This window comes from Centrocercus urophasianus, unplaced genomic scaffold, assembly GCF_019232065.1.
Source record: "Centrocercus urophasianus isolate 14NV4802_14NV808 unplaced genomic scaffold, USGS_Curo_1.0 seq_11, whole genome shotgun sequence".
NCBI lineage: Eukaryota > Metazoa > Chordata > Aves > Galliformes > Phasianidae > Centrocercus > Centrocercus urophasianus.
Window position 1 is genome coordinate 72,177,037 of NW_024884253.1, and position 15,589 is coordinate 72,192,625.

Here is a 15,589-nt window from a genome sequence, read left to right on the forward strand (position 1 = left end):
AACAGATAATTAAATTTTACCTTGTTTTATTGTGGACAGTTCAAAAAATATGATTAAGAGGAATAAGTTAAAGAACACTCTAACAGTAACTAGCCCTTGATTGATTCTGAATCATTTACCTAACAATTACCTACCCTTAGTACACATTTTTGACAGAGCGAGATATGAATTTTTATGTTAGTTCCTATTGGCCATCTCTTCACATTTTCTTCTATGTGAGCGGCAGTCAAAGAATTTTCCTGGTTTCAGTTTGGAAAGAGATGTTGTAAAAGGGCAGCTGATCTGAAGACTTACTGATTACTTAGGTTATTTGTCTTCTGGACTGAATGCCACTGAGACCGGAAATCAATACAGACAACAAAGCCATGTGAAAAGATTTTAGTGGAGTCTATATAGTTCCAGAGGGAACCTCTAGTCCTTCCCTCAGTGATGTATAAAGACTCTTGGTGTAAATAGTTTTAAGAAGCTTTTTTCAATTGCTTCCTCTGCCAAAGAAAAACAGAAGACTTCAATGTCAGTATACCTAGTTTGACATCCTTCTGGTTGTTGTTTTTCCACTTCCTGATAACAATGAACAGCCAAAACAGCAGATAGTTGGTATCAGTGGCAGGAACTGAGAAGTGAGTGGGATCAGCTTGCAATGGCAGTATTTTAAATGATAAATAATACAAGGTTCTACAAAGAGTAAAAAAAAAATTTTTTTTATTTTTATTTTTTTTTATTTTTTTTTTTTTTGCTTCCAATAAGCTAAAAATTCAAATGGAAAACTATGTTAGAGTAAAAAGTGAAATAAGCAACCCAACCAATTTTTCCATTTCAATTTGCTGGAGGTAATCTCTGAAACATAGTATTTCTATCACAGAAGAGAGGAATTTATATGTATGCTGTACTAATTATTTATCTAATTTCTCAGACATTTCTTTTTAAGTTAACAGATATTGATGTTTATACATGGAAGTAAAAGGAAATTCTGCTTGTGGTTTTGATCCCAGTTCCAGATGTTCACAAGATTTTTTCATTTTTACTCTAGTAAATTTCAACAGCTACTGTTCAATTTTTCACTTTACAGAAAAGCAGTATTAAAAATAGTTCTTGCATTAATATGTGTGTGTATCAGCATTTCTTTTTCCTACACAGACTGTTTTTACTGATACTTTCAACTTGGCTGAAAGGAAGGAAAATATTTGGCTGTAAACAGATGGTGTTAGCTGAGTGAGAAGTACTTTCAAAGACACTGTAATGTCAGCAAAATGAATACAATATGTTTTAGTACATTTATATTATAAGAAGGAAATTGGATTAAACTGTTAGATAAAATATTTTTGGGGTTACATAATACTTTATACTGAAAAAGCTGAAGTTTACGGCCATCTTATTCACGTCAATGAAGTATTGTTTCTTTGCTTTTGTGGTTGTGAATACATAATTACTTAAATTAAGGCAATGACTAAAGGCCTGAACTAATTCAGAAAAACATTTCATTTTATATCTAAATCAGACTTAGAGAGATCTGCTGTCCTAATAGTTTATAGCTGTAAGGAAACTAAGAATCTCCTAGACAGCAGAGGAAACAAGGTAAAAAAAAGGGGAATTTGCTTTTAGGTATTTATAGATAAATTGAGTTTACAGAATAACATTCTATTCCAGGTCTGAGTAACATATAAGCATCATATATTCCAGGAGCATCTTTATTATAATAATTCCCTGTGACAGCTTCAATGAAGTCCTTACAAACGAAATTGAGATTTACTGTAGGCCTGCCAGGGCAGACCTTTGCTACATAGACTTGCATGAACTTTGGATGTACAATTAGAAATGTCAGTGCTCAAATCACATCTTAGACATCATTACATATATCGACACTAGAGGACAGAATACACTCCTGTGACTGATAGATACCTTCCTAAACTCTTCAGAGAAAGTAGGCCTAACAGTTGTCATATACACATGATCAAAATAGGAAAAATGAAATTTAAAAAAAAAAAAAAATCTTAAATGCAAATAAGTGTCTGAACCAAAGAAAAATTTTTTTTTATTTTTTCCTCTGCAGAATCAAAAGAATTCAGAAAGCTTAAGTTGCTTTATTTTTTTTAATTTTATTTTATTTATGTTTCCTTTGGATTCCAGATAAAGGTCCAAATTAGAGAAAGCAAAACAGAATATAAGAAATCATCATATTTACTGCTTAATGCATCTACCAATTTTTCCTCAGCTATAGCACAGATAGATGACTCAAATTATGTTAGAATTAGCTTTTCAATTATGCAGTATTGTCTTAATATTATAGGCATCTATGAAATTTTTCCATGATTGGCAATCACTCTGCAATGTTTTCTAGAGAGAAAGTAGAGTTTTGATATAAATTACTTCAATGTGAAAGTTTGTCTTAAGTATTTTTATCCCAGAGGAAAATGAAAGAGCACGTCTTCACAGAAAAACTCTACTAATAATCTCATAGTAAATTACACTAATAATTTCCACCCTTGAATAATTAGTATTGGGTAGACCAAAAGTATAAGACAAAAGTTAAAGGAGGCTCAAGTACAAATATAAGAATTAGACTTTAATTTGGTCTGTGGAGAAAAAATGTGAAATATTCATAACAGATCATTAAATACTGGAATCATAAAATTACTCAGGTTGGAAGGGACCTCAAGGATTATCAAGTCCAACTGCAGCCTAAACACAGTACCCTAACTCTAACAACCCCCTGCTAAATCTTATCTCCGAACACCACATCCAAATGGCTCTTAAACACATCCAGTGACGGTGACTCAACCACATACCTGGGGAGCCTATTCCAATGTTTAACCACCCTTTCTGTAAAGAAGTGTTTCCTAACATTCAATCTAAACTTACCTTGGCGCAACTTGAGGCTATTTCCCCTTGTCTTGTCACCTGTTACCGGTGAGAAGAGACCTACCCTGCTCTCACTGTAAGCAGATTTCAGGTACTGGAAGAGAGTAATAAGGTCTCCCCTCAGCCACCTCTTCCCCAGAAGTTTTGCCTTTCATAATTGAAATATGTTTGAAGGAGACTAGTAATATTGTTGCTTCAAGTTACCTTTAGGCAAATGACAGAGAAAATAAAAGTTAGTTATGTTAAGTAAGTGCCAACTCACGTGCTCAGAAAATTTGACTAATTTCTGCCAAGTCACTATAGAAACCAGTAAAGTTACAGGAAAGACACAAAATAGTGAGAAGTTAAAGACAAATACAGCCTAAAATAAATGATGTTTGAGAGCACCTTAACCCAGTTAATCTATGCTGTTATTGCCCATTAGGTATCATCTACCTAGTGTCAACTAAAGCTCATTAGAAAAGTGTAAAATCACCACAGGGTTGAGATTAAGATAAGCAGGTAACTTGTTTACACTGAATTTTTCTCGGAGTTGTTTCAGAGATCAAAAGTCTAGGAAAAAAACAGCTTAGGCTATACCTGTGCATATAATTAATAAATGTACAGTTAGCAGTCATGTGGTTAAGATAATATTTTACAGGTTTATAGTTGGAAAGATTATCATATCAGAAAGCAACAATTTAAAGTGAAATACTCACCCTTGCCCTAAGCTTGCAATAGAAAATCCCAAAGGAAGCAATCTCTGAAAAGAGGTCTTTCCCTTATGGTAGTAAGCCCTTAAATGGGGTGTAGGAGAGGTGGAACCAGGCTGCACCCTTTCTGGTCACACAAGAAATTGCCTTCACCTGTGCTCCTACGGCTGAGTCAGTCCTTGCCTTGGACAATCAATTAGTGGTTCAGGCTGTGATTCAGCAGTTACCATACACTGTGTAACTCTTTTTGCGCTTGGATAATATAGTTATGGTACGAAGTCTGCTGGGTCTCCTGCAGGGCTGACCCAGTGTTACCGAGCTCTGCTTAGCTGTAGAGGAGACAGATGATCAGGGATTGCTGGTAATTTGGGTTTTGGAAAGAAGTTTCTTTCTGTCCCCTCACCCCTCTTTTCAGCATTTATTTCTCCTTTTTTCTCCAATGTTTAGACATCTCCTTATGGGTTTATTTTTCATTTATTTAGTCTTTCCTCAGTTGTTGTTGGTGGAGATGATGTCTGCTGATTTTTTTAGGGCTAAGGGGAGGAGGGCTGGGAGGAGATTTTTATTTATTTAGGCAGGTTTTTTAATTGTTTTTTTGTTGTTGTTTGATTTTTTTTTTTTTTTTTTTCAGTAGATGTTTATCGCTCTACCAGCTGTTTCAGAACTGGATGTTCAGTCAGGTAAGTACTTATTGGCTCTGTCTGTTTTTTGTAATAAACCTTATCTATCACTTCTAGCACCTTCTGTTGTCTTTCAGAAGCTTCTCCTGGGCTTAGCCCATGTTAGCTTGTATCAGTGGGGCCTTCGTTGTTAGCTGTTGTCTGATTGGTGGCTTGGCCAATGAAAGGTCCCATGATACACACATGGACCTGGTGCTTATGTGCTGCAGTAGTATTGCAGGGAAGTTGCTTGAGCCTCCCCAAGGCCCTCTGGAATAACTTGGTGGTGGTTTGTTGAAAACTGTGATCCAGATGATGCTCCTGAGGAGTACCCTGGATCTTAAGTTCTGTAGAGAGAAACCGTAGAGGACTTCAGGCTCATAACTATTAAAGACAGTCCCAAATCAGAAGGGACACATAAGTATCATCGAGTTCAACTCCTGGCTCTATGTAGAACCACTCAAAATTCAACCCCAGTGTCTGAGGGCATTAACCAAATGCTTCTTGAATTCTGGCAGCTTGTCATGCTTATTGTGCTGGGAAGCCTGCTCCAGTACCCAGACAACCTACAGATGAGAATGTCTGGATAGGAAAGGTAGAGGGAACATGAGTAACAGAGAAGCCATTCAAAAATGTGAATCTTCCTCATGTGGAGGACTTGCAACAAACTTCTCCAGTAAATGCACATGTGCATGATGGCTTCCACAAATAGGCTGATATTGCTAGGATGCTCTTTGTCTTTCCCGGATGGCCATAGAAGTGAGAAGATATCTTCAGCGACTGGAGAAGAGCAGGTGTTGCGCTGCTCTTAAAAAGTATGTGGTAAAAATCTTTGGAGCGCCAGTCTGAGTGTGGTCACAGAATAATAAAATGGTTTGGGTTGAAACAGTTATTTATGATCATCTAGTTCCAACTAGCCCGCTATAGATAAGGACACCACCTGCTAAACCATGTTGCTCAAAGCCCCACCAGCCTGGACTTGAATGCCTCCAGGGAGGCATTCTATAACCTCTCTGTGCAGTCTCACTTCAGCAGTAGAAGCACTATCAAGTAAGGGGAACGCGTATGAAGTGTATGAAGGTGATTAGGAGTATATTATATCACGGGTATTCTGTGACTAAATCAAGATTGACTAACCTCCTGTCTGTGATAAAGTCATTGCATGTTGCTGTGCTTGTGGTTGTTGGGAAGATGGTGGCTACTGTCTGCTATGACTAAGAAAAATGTTGACCTTGTTTACCAAGTGTCACTGTATGCTGGGTAGGAGATTACTGCATGAATGAATGGACTAGTAATGTGATGCTGGCTGGGTTGTTAGTCTGGAAGGAAATATGTGAACAGTATATTATCCTACCTGAAGTAACAAGTAATGTTAGGGTCGAGAACCTCAATTAGCTTTCTAGGTAGCAGGAATTCTGAATTGAGTTTTAAGATGATTTCTGGTTACAAGTTAGCAAAGAAAAATAATGATAATGAATGTTTTTGCTTTGATCCTTTTTTCTTTGCATATACGAGTATGCGTAAAATAGTACACTACTAATAGTACATTACTGTGTACCACTACTCACTGACACCTAGAAATTTTTTTTTTTTTTTTTTTTGTACTTAAGAGCTCCTCAGTTCTCTTTGTCATGGTAGTCATTCATATCTTTTATTTTTAAAGGAAGTATAGTGAGATACTTACCCTGTTTTTAAAATTGGCTCCTGTGACAAATCCATTGCCTGATTATGTGCTACTGATGTCATATTAGGTTCTGAATGTATCCTGCTAGGCTGCTCGAACCTTTTCTATTGGAAGAACAGGTCCTATATAACACTGAACAGCTTCTGAGAACATTGCATCATGACGTTATTATGATTTGACACTTGAAATAAGCATGAATGTGTGTCACAAAGCAGATGGATGGAGGCAGTCCCATGATAAAAGCAAAAATTTTCTTCTGATTCTGGAGAATATTCAAAGTTCACAGGCTAGGTCGTGAGGAGTGCTCCAAAAGATATGCCTCCTATTTTATTATATTGGCCTATGATGTCAGGAGTGGGTGTTAGTGGTATAGCAATAGAGCTTAAACCTCTCACCAGTGTTCTGTGACATTTTGTTGCAGTGCAACAGATGGCAGCAGAGGAGCAGCCTGACAGAAAAGGTATCTGTCATAAAAATATATATGAAGCAAAGGCGTGTCATTGAACTCCTTTATGCAAAAAAATGGTGTACACTGACATTAATGGACATTTGTTGGATGTTTTGGGAGACCAAACAATGGTGGGTGGGTGGTTTGTTTCAGCAGTGGTAAAAGAAGGTCATCTTCGCCAGTGCAGATTTTGATGAGCAAAACATGCAGGTTCTTGTTGATTGCTGGTAAAAATGCATAGCTAGCAGTGATGATTTTGCTGGAAAAGTAGTGTTTTGTAGCTGAGAATTTGCTCTATCAAGAAGGGTTGCTGTGCTCTTTGTATCTGTTTTAGTTTGTATGGAAACAAATAAGAGGCATTACTTTAGGAACAGCCTATGTATATCCTTGATGGATGGCTCTTAAAATTAGCAAGAGTACAAATTTAAAATCCAAAACACTTAGCTTTAATTACAGATATGAGACATCTAATCAAATTTGATAAATAAGCATTAATTTTCCTTGTTTACTGCATATAAATTGTAAATTATAAATAATAATTTGTTTTGGCTTACTGGGATTTTTATGCTTCATTCTACCATATTTGAGTTATGTTCCAGTTCAGTTGAGAAACATGAGGAACACATACACAACCTAATTAAAAAAAAAATAAAAATCATTGGTATAGAAACAGGGTTTTTTAATATCAGTATATTAGTTTTTTGGTAAATAAGTTTTTTTTTTTAAAAAAAAAAAAAAAAAAAAAAAAAGGCAATTCAAAGAAACAAAAATCATGGGCTTGAAGTACCCTGTTGCATTTCTACCAGATCCAGAATATTAATAAAATCACTTCTCTCTGTTTCCCACATAAGTGTCAATGCCAGATGTCTTTACTCAGCCTTGCACTAGTACGTCAGCAACAAAAAGGACTGAAAAAGAGGTCTCTGTACTTAGGAAAGATGTATCAGATACGTTTAAATCTGCACGGGCTAGAAAATTAACTGTTTAAGTCTTCATTTCAATTGATGGTTTTGAAACATTTATTTTTCTTAGACAAAAGGAGAGGCAAGCATGGATGCGAATGTTGTGCCTCTATAAATTTCAAGTTCTTTTATAGATGAAGTCAGTTTGGAGCAGGGTATGTAGTAATTTGAGTGAAGAAACCAGTTTTCAACATTTGAATAGATTCAATTGGAATGAAGAACATTTATTACCTTGTTATCTCTGTTTCTGATGGCTTTCTAAAATGGTTCCTGTCAGGTCTGGTTGTGTTAGTTCATATTCTGTGTACGGAAGGCTTTGCTACCAACTTCCTTGTGTATGATCTGTCTGGTTAAAGGAGTCTGAGTAATGTATCTGCAGATACAAGGTGCAAAGAAAAAACTCTCCTTTGAGTCTAGAAATGTTCTCCAGTAGCACTAGACAGTCCCCTGATTTCCCACTAGATGCCTGATTTACTGCCATGAGAGTTCTCAAGGGTGAGCTGAGGGATTATACAGAGCGGAAGAAAGCCTTGGGTCTTGGTTTCTGGCACCAAGATCTGTACTTCCTTCAGTGTAGCTCTCCAAAACTCCCCATAGTGGGAAAATGATGCTGAAAGGGAGTGGTTAGGTGACAATGGTAGCACCTCCCTTACTTCCCACCATGTTGGATAATTTATACCCATGATTCTGATACAGTAATTTTAAATATATATTGGCACTTCCAAACATGGTATCTTTATTTAATTAAAGGGTGACTATGTTACATACCAGGAGTAACTGGATACAGCTAAGTATGAATTTTAGCATCTAATAATAAACACTTACTAGCTTCAGTGTACATAAGTCAAGGATGATGGAAGTTTTGAGTGAAACTTTAATACTTAGGCTTCATTAGGAGGTGTTTTTGGCATTCAGGTAAGAAAGTACATTTTCAGAAGGTACAATTTTCGTTCTTTTCCAACAGAGTTTTGAAACAAGAAAATTCAGATTTTAAAATTTAAGAATCTTTACTGAACAAGATTAAGTTTTGTATTTCTGTTGGTACTTAAAGTCTGAACGTACATAGATGTCAAAACATTTCTAAATATGTGCAGTCAAACCCATAAAAAATATTAATAGAACCTCAGCAAGAAGCACAGAATTGAAGAGCTCTTCTCACTGAAGAGTTACAGGAAGTCCTCAGGAGCTATTTGCACTATTAATTTTCACCAAAACCAGTCAAAATCATACTAAGAATCCAACATAGCTCATGAATTCATAACTCGTTTTGGTCTGTTGCCAAAAACGTTCTGGCAGGAAGTGTTATTTCTTACTCCTAGTGTTACAGTAGCTAACACACCTACCGGTCCTATCTTATTTCATTGTTGCACGTACTGACAGTGGTAACTTACTTTAATAAAGGTGAAGTAAAAATCTTCAGCTTTCAGGAACTGAGAAATTAACTGCTCAGTTTACTATGACGACATAATAGTTCAAATTATTAATAGTCATTTTAGATAAAAAATAAACTGCTGTAAAGCCTTCTTGTTTTCAGCTGAGAAAATTAATTTAAAGACAAAATCTCTGTTTTAACTGTAGTATTTAATGCATTTAAATAGATCTAGATGGGTATAACCATCCAATACAGTCCCCACTAATAGATACAAACAATTGTTTGAAGGTGCTTTATGATATTGGAGTGCAGTATGAACTGCACAATGTCTTGTACCTCAGCTTGGAAAAGACTAAAAGAGGCTTTTACTTTTTTTATTATTATTGTTGTGATGGTTTTCCTTTTAAAAGGAACAACTAGCAGCAGTGACATTTTTCTATTTTTAAAGTATCTCCTAACTCCACTGTTTTAAACTTCAGAGCATTCAGGCTTTCAAGTTTGACTTCTGTGATACCTTCATTCCTTGAAAGGAAGTTTTGTGACGAATAGAAGATAGGCACTAATTTCATGATTGTTAGTGTATTTGCCATCTCTATTTAGCGGCTTGTGAGGAGCTAAGCATGCAGCTTTGTGGCCAATAGAATGACTGTATTATCCTTTAGAATAGCTGGAGAACCTCCTAGAAGAAATGTGGAATAAGCTTGTTAGAATAGAGCCCATAGTAAGAATTTAAAGCTATTATCAGTTTCAGGTCTTGTTCAAAAACACTGCTAATTCATAGAATCATAGAATCACCAAGGTTAGAAAAGACCTAAAAGATCATCCAGTCCAACCGTTCACCTATTCCCAATAGCTCCCACTAAACCATGTCCCTCAACAAAACATCCAGCCTTTCCTTGAACACCCCCAGGGTCGGTGACTCCACCACCTCCCTGGGCAGTCCGTTCCAGTGCCTGACCACCCTTTCTGAAAAGTAATACTTCCTCATGTCCAGCCTGAATCTCCCCTGCCATAACTTGAAACCATTCCCTCTGGTCCTATCACTAACGACACGAGAGAAGAGGCCGACCCCCAGCTCACTACAACCTCCCTTCAGGAAGTTGTAGAGAGCAATGAGGTCTCCCCTGAGCCTCCTCTTCTCCAGGCTGAACATTCCCAGCTCCTTCTGCCTCTCCTCTTATGACCTGTGTTCCAGACCCCTCACCAGCTTTGTTGCCCTCCTTTGAACGCATTCCAGGGCCTCAATATCTTTCTTGCAGTGAGGGGGATATTATTTCATAATATGATCCCCAGGCCAGTATTTATAGTATTGCTTAGAGATTTACCTCTCCTGTCTAAAACCTACATGTGCTAGAATACAGAACTCAGTTTGGAGAGTGATGCATTAATAGCATTCTTCTCTATTATTCTTATTGCAGAATATTATCTCTATTATTCTATTGCAGAAGGATTTTTGTTCCCTCATGTACAACAGAGCGCAGCTGGGACCTGTTCTACAGGCTTCAGTGGTGAATTTTTTTTGCATGTTTCCTGAAATAATCTGCTCACATGGTGAATCAAAGGAGCAGATTCTTCCTTTGAACATCTGTTCTGCACTTGGAAACAATGTCTCTATATGTATACTCTGTTAAAACCACAATCAGCTCCCTTGTCTGTTCGAATACAAGAATTAGGAAGCATGAGTGAAATCAGAATAAACATGTGTCTTTATAGCATACATGATTATACTGTGCAGCTCCTTGCTGCAGAATATTTTAGTTACTGGAAGAGAGACCAGAAGGTAACTGGCCAAAATAATGGAAGCAAGATGCATTTAAGACTACTACTTGAAGAGATTTTCTACATCTGACATTTCAAATGTTTTTGTTCTTACTTAATCAAGGAGCCAGTATAACAAAACCTATTTCATAGAATATGCTGAAACATATGCAGATGAATTGATTTGCAGAAATCCATGAGCACTTCAAGCTGAGGAGAAAACTGGGTCCCAGTGATTTGTCCAGTAAACCACTGTATCACCCAAGCTGCATTAAAACGTATGCATCTGCAACACTGAAATGCTTTCTTATAGGCGTCATTCTTTTGCAAACTGATGGTTGCTTGAATTACTTTTCAATGCCTTAGTGTTTGAGGTGAGGCTGCACCAGTGCAGTGCACAGTGGGACAACCTTTGCCCAATTGGCAGAACTGGGCCTGTTGCATCCAGAGTGTGTTTGGCTTTCTTAGCTGCAAGAATATTCTGCTAACTTGTATTCTACTTAAATCTACCAGAACTGCCAGATCTATTTCTGCAGCACTGCTCTCCAGAATCCATAATTGGCAAAGAAATTATTTCTGTAGTCCTCCCATATTGCCTTACCTCTTTTTCGGTGGCCATACACTTTCTTTTCCCACCTAAACTTTAGCAGAAGATTCCTGTTCAGTTCAGCTGTCCTTCAGGCCCATCTGTTTGATTTCAACAGTTTGGAATCACCTGTCCATTCTGACTTTAAGAGATGGTACTTAAAAAGTGACCAGCACTGGTGTGGACACCAATGCCTTTAAAAGTAATTTCCCTAACTAGTTCCATGAGCAGGCTGTCTGTCCTATCCTCCATACAGTTTTGAAATTCTGGTGGTAGTTTTCCTTCTGTCACCAAAGATTTTAAACTCACACATTCTGTGATCTGTATGTTCAGGTTGACCACCAATTACTATTTCACCCATGAAACCTTCTCAGTTTACAAGCAACAAATTTAGGAGGGCAGCTTTTCTAATCAGGTTCCTTAGTAAAACTGAGAAGTTATCAAAGTGTTTTAGCAGTTTCCTGGACCTGTTTGTATCAGCTGTGTTGTTTTACTAGTTAATGTCTGGTGAGTTGAAGTCACCCATAAAGACAAGATGGCTGATCTAGAGGTATCTCTTAGTTCCTTAAGGAATGATTTCTCAGTGTCACAGTTCTGGCTGGATAGCCTATATTAAACTCTCACAATGGTATCTGTTTTATTTGCCTTTTCCTATTCCTTACTCAGAGGCTCTCAGCTGTGCTATTGCCAGCTATGAAATCTGTTGCATCCCATCCTCTCCATCACATGAAGAGTAAGAGAAAAGGGTAGCTGAAGAACACTGACTTATGCATGTAGAAGAAGGTGATCAATAATTGTAAAGTGTAAGGGCAGGTTTTTCTGTGAATAAATTTCAAGTAAAATGCAATGTATTTCAGCTTGAAGTGCTGTCCACCTACTTGATTGGTCTGTTTTAGCATGTCCAGAGGAGAACCATGAAAATGATCCCTACCCTGTGAGGACAGGCGGAGAGAACTGGAGTTGTTCAGCTTGAGGAAAAGAGGGCTCCGAGTAAACTTGATACTGTGGTCTTTCATTATCTAAGGGGAATTGTAAGAAAGAAGGCAACAGACTCTTTAGCAGGGTCTGTTGTGATAGGACAAGGGAAATTGTTTCAAACTAAGAGAGGTGATTTAGATTGGGCATAAAGAAGAAGGGATTTTTTGCTTTGTTTTTAATAATAAGAGTGGTGAGGCACTGGAATAAAAGACCCAGAGAGGTGGTGGATGCCTCATTCCTTGTCAGGCTGGATGGGTCTCTGAGCAACCTGATCTAGCTGTAGATGTCTATGTTCATTGCAGGGAAGCTGGAACAGACAACTTATAAAGGTTCCTTCCAACTCAGATGAGTTTATGATCACAGCAGCCAGCAGCTGAAGTCAGCAGGCTGATACTAGCTTGCACAGAGGCAGAGCCTAAAGCAGCAAGAGTGATATAAAGCTACTTGGAAGAAAGGTGTTGAGAGAAAATCAATTGTAATGTGCTGAAAATAGGAAATGCAATTGATTAATGCCTGGGGCCCTAGTCCTCAGAAGAAAACAAAGCAGAGAGAGTTGTGACACTTAATGAACATTCAGCAAGCACATGTCACTTTCAATAAGTTTCTCTAGGTTGTCTGTATGTGTCAGAAGTGATGGAGAGAAGTAGAGCATACAACTATCTCTCTAGAGTTGGAGAATATATTTTGAATTATGAGATTATTAGTGAGTATAGAGTATAGCCTTCAAAAAGGACTTCTTTCACAAGTTCTAGTAAGCTTCAAATATCAGTAGAAAAGGGTCCTTAATAACAAGATCCCTCCGCATCTTAGGTTTAATATATATTAAAACCAAGCATGCCTATTGTACATCTTCTATGGCTGTTAATCAGCTGCAATTGAAATTTCTTATTACTGTAAAGTTGACATCTGCTAAAATAATGCTTTCTCAGTCATTTCAGTTGAGGGTAACAGTCTCTCTTCATAAGAATAAGAGGAGAAGGAAGTGAAGAGAGATAAGTTATAACTAAAGTAAAGCAGGAAAGATCTGCTGAATTTGGAACAGTTCCCAGGTTTGGGAACTGAGACTTGTGATGTGCATGTAGAGTTACGTCATAACAAAGTTAGTAGTCTGGGAAGTATTGTTGCTGTGTAGAATTTTCTTTAATAACTTCCTATCCCTTGAAAAACAATTAACAAAACATCATTCTTCTTTCCTCAAATACAAAAAAATGACAATAAAAAATGCTATTGAACAACTGGGGCTTACATTAAACCAGTCATTTTGTATAATAGAATGTTTTCCATGCAAGATAAGTGTTTGTATCTTGTATGAAAAAACAACAACAACAAAACCCCACAACTTTCTGACATTATTTTCCAACTTAAGCCTAGCCTAGCTAAGGAATGTATGTATTCTAAATGCAATGTTTCAATGTTCTGTCGCAATGTCTCTAGGCTAGTTTTCTGAGTGGAAGTGTAACCTTTGTGTTTATTTCTGTGGTTTTTCTAATTCTTATTTCATATACTGCGCTTCTCCTTTAAAAAGACAACAAAATTTTTTTGCCTTAATATAAAAAGAAGCATTTGTAGTCCTTCCAAGGGCATCAACCATACTTGATTATGGTTTTTTGTTTCTTTCTTTCTTTTCTTTTCTTTTTTTTTTTTTTTTTTTTTTGTTTGTTTGTTTGTTTTAGTTACAACAAATGTCTCTTCAAAACCAAAAAAAGCCTATGGGTGTTAACTTGAAACTGGATGGAGAGGTAGGGGTAGGAGGAAAAAGACCATGATTTTGTTTCCGAGGAGGCTTAGAAATTAACTTTTTCTTTAAAGTTACATCAGTTCTACTGGAAGAGGCAAGGAAAACAAACAAACAAACAAAAGAAAACAAAAAAAAACAACACAGCAATCATCACTGTTCCACAGAAGCCATAAAATTCTGAGTGCCACTTTGGATTTTCTCCTCAAAAGAAGTGTGTCCCTGTGGCAGTTCTGAAGCTTGAAAGAGCTTTGTTCTCAGCTGGAATGACAGACTTGAGCTGTACTATTGATGTTCAAATACTTCTCTACAGCTTAAGAAAATAGTTATTTAAGAAGGCTCATGGGGATATGTACCTTCTGATGAGATTAATCAAAAATGGCAGCCACAAACAAGTCCTTCAAATTTCAGCTGTCACTTAAATTTTTTAGCCTCATGTATATAACTAAAATCTATTTAGGAAACCACTCTGGAAAAATATATGAGGGCTTCTCTGAACGCAAAACTCTTATTTTATTATGTTTGCCTACAATTTCAGAGGCAGATGTTGGTGGCATAGCAGTAGAGATTGAATCTTCCAACAAATACTCCATTGCATTTTGTTGCTGTGAGACAGATGGCAGCAGACAGGCAGTCTGACACAACAGCGTCTGACATAGAAATGCAGATGAACCAGAGGTGTGGAATTGAATTCCACCATGGGGAATAAATTTAACCCATGGACATACGTCAGTGTGTACTCAGCGTTTATGGAGTCAAAACAGTGGGTGTGAGCTCAGTTGAGTGGGGTGGTGGTGCGTTTCAGCAGTGGTGACAGCTGATCTCCTAAAATCATAGAATCCTTAAGGTGGAAAAGATGGTCTAGTCCAGCCATCGAGCCACCACAACAAGGCGCACAAAACTGTGTGCCTTATTGACGCATCTACTCTTTTCTTGAATACCTCCAGGGATGATAACTCCATCACCTCTGTAGGCATCCCATTCCAGTACCTTACCACTCTTTCACAGAAGAAATTTTTCCTAATGTGTAACCTGATATCTCCCCTGGTGCAGCTTGAGATCATTTCCTCTAGTCTTATCATTGTTGCTATGGAGAAAAGGCTGACCCCCACCTTTCCACAGCCTCTTTTCAAGCAGCTATAGAGAGCTATAGGGTCTCCCCTGAGCCTCCTTTTCTCCAGACTAAACAATCCCAGTTCTCTCACTCACTCCTCACAAGACTTGTGCTCTAGACCCTTCACTAGCTTCATTGCCCTTTTCTGGATGTGTTCCATCCAGCACCTTGATATTTATCTTATAGTGAGGGTTCCAAAACTGATCAACATACTCTAGGTGTAGCCTCAAAGTTACCTTCCTCTAATGCAGATATATATGAGCACAGCAAGCATGGCCCTGTTCGCTACTGGCAAAAGTGCATAGCTAATGATGGCAGCTATGCTGAAAAACAGTGTTTTGTAGTTAAGAATTTGCTTTACCACATAGTGTTATTGTACTCTTGTATCTATTGTGGTTTCTGTGGAAATAAATTAATGACATTACTTTCAGAGCAGCCTGTATATTTGTCTTAAATGTATTGTAGACTAAGGAATATGAATCTACTTTTAGTTCCCTACTACAGCTTTTGTGTTGTATATTTTCATTTGAAAGTCAGTAACTAATTTACCAAATGAACACTTTAGAGATACAAAGTGGATGGTACATTTTGACAACGTAAATTAATTCTAGGTCCTCAAAATTGTGCTTATTAAAAAAAAAAAAAAAAAAAAAAAAAAAAAAAAAAAAACTTAGTATATTTTTTAATTTTTTTTTAAAAAAGGAAGATTTTTTTTTTAAAAAATTTTTTTCAAAGTTTATGT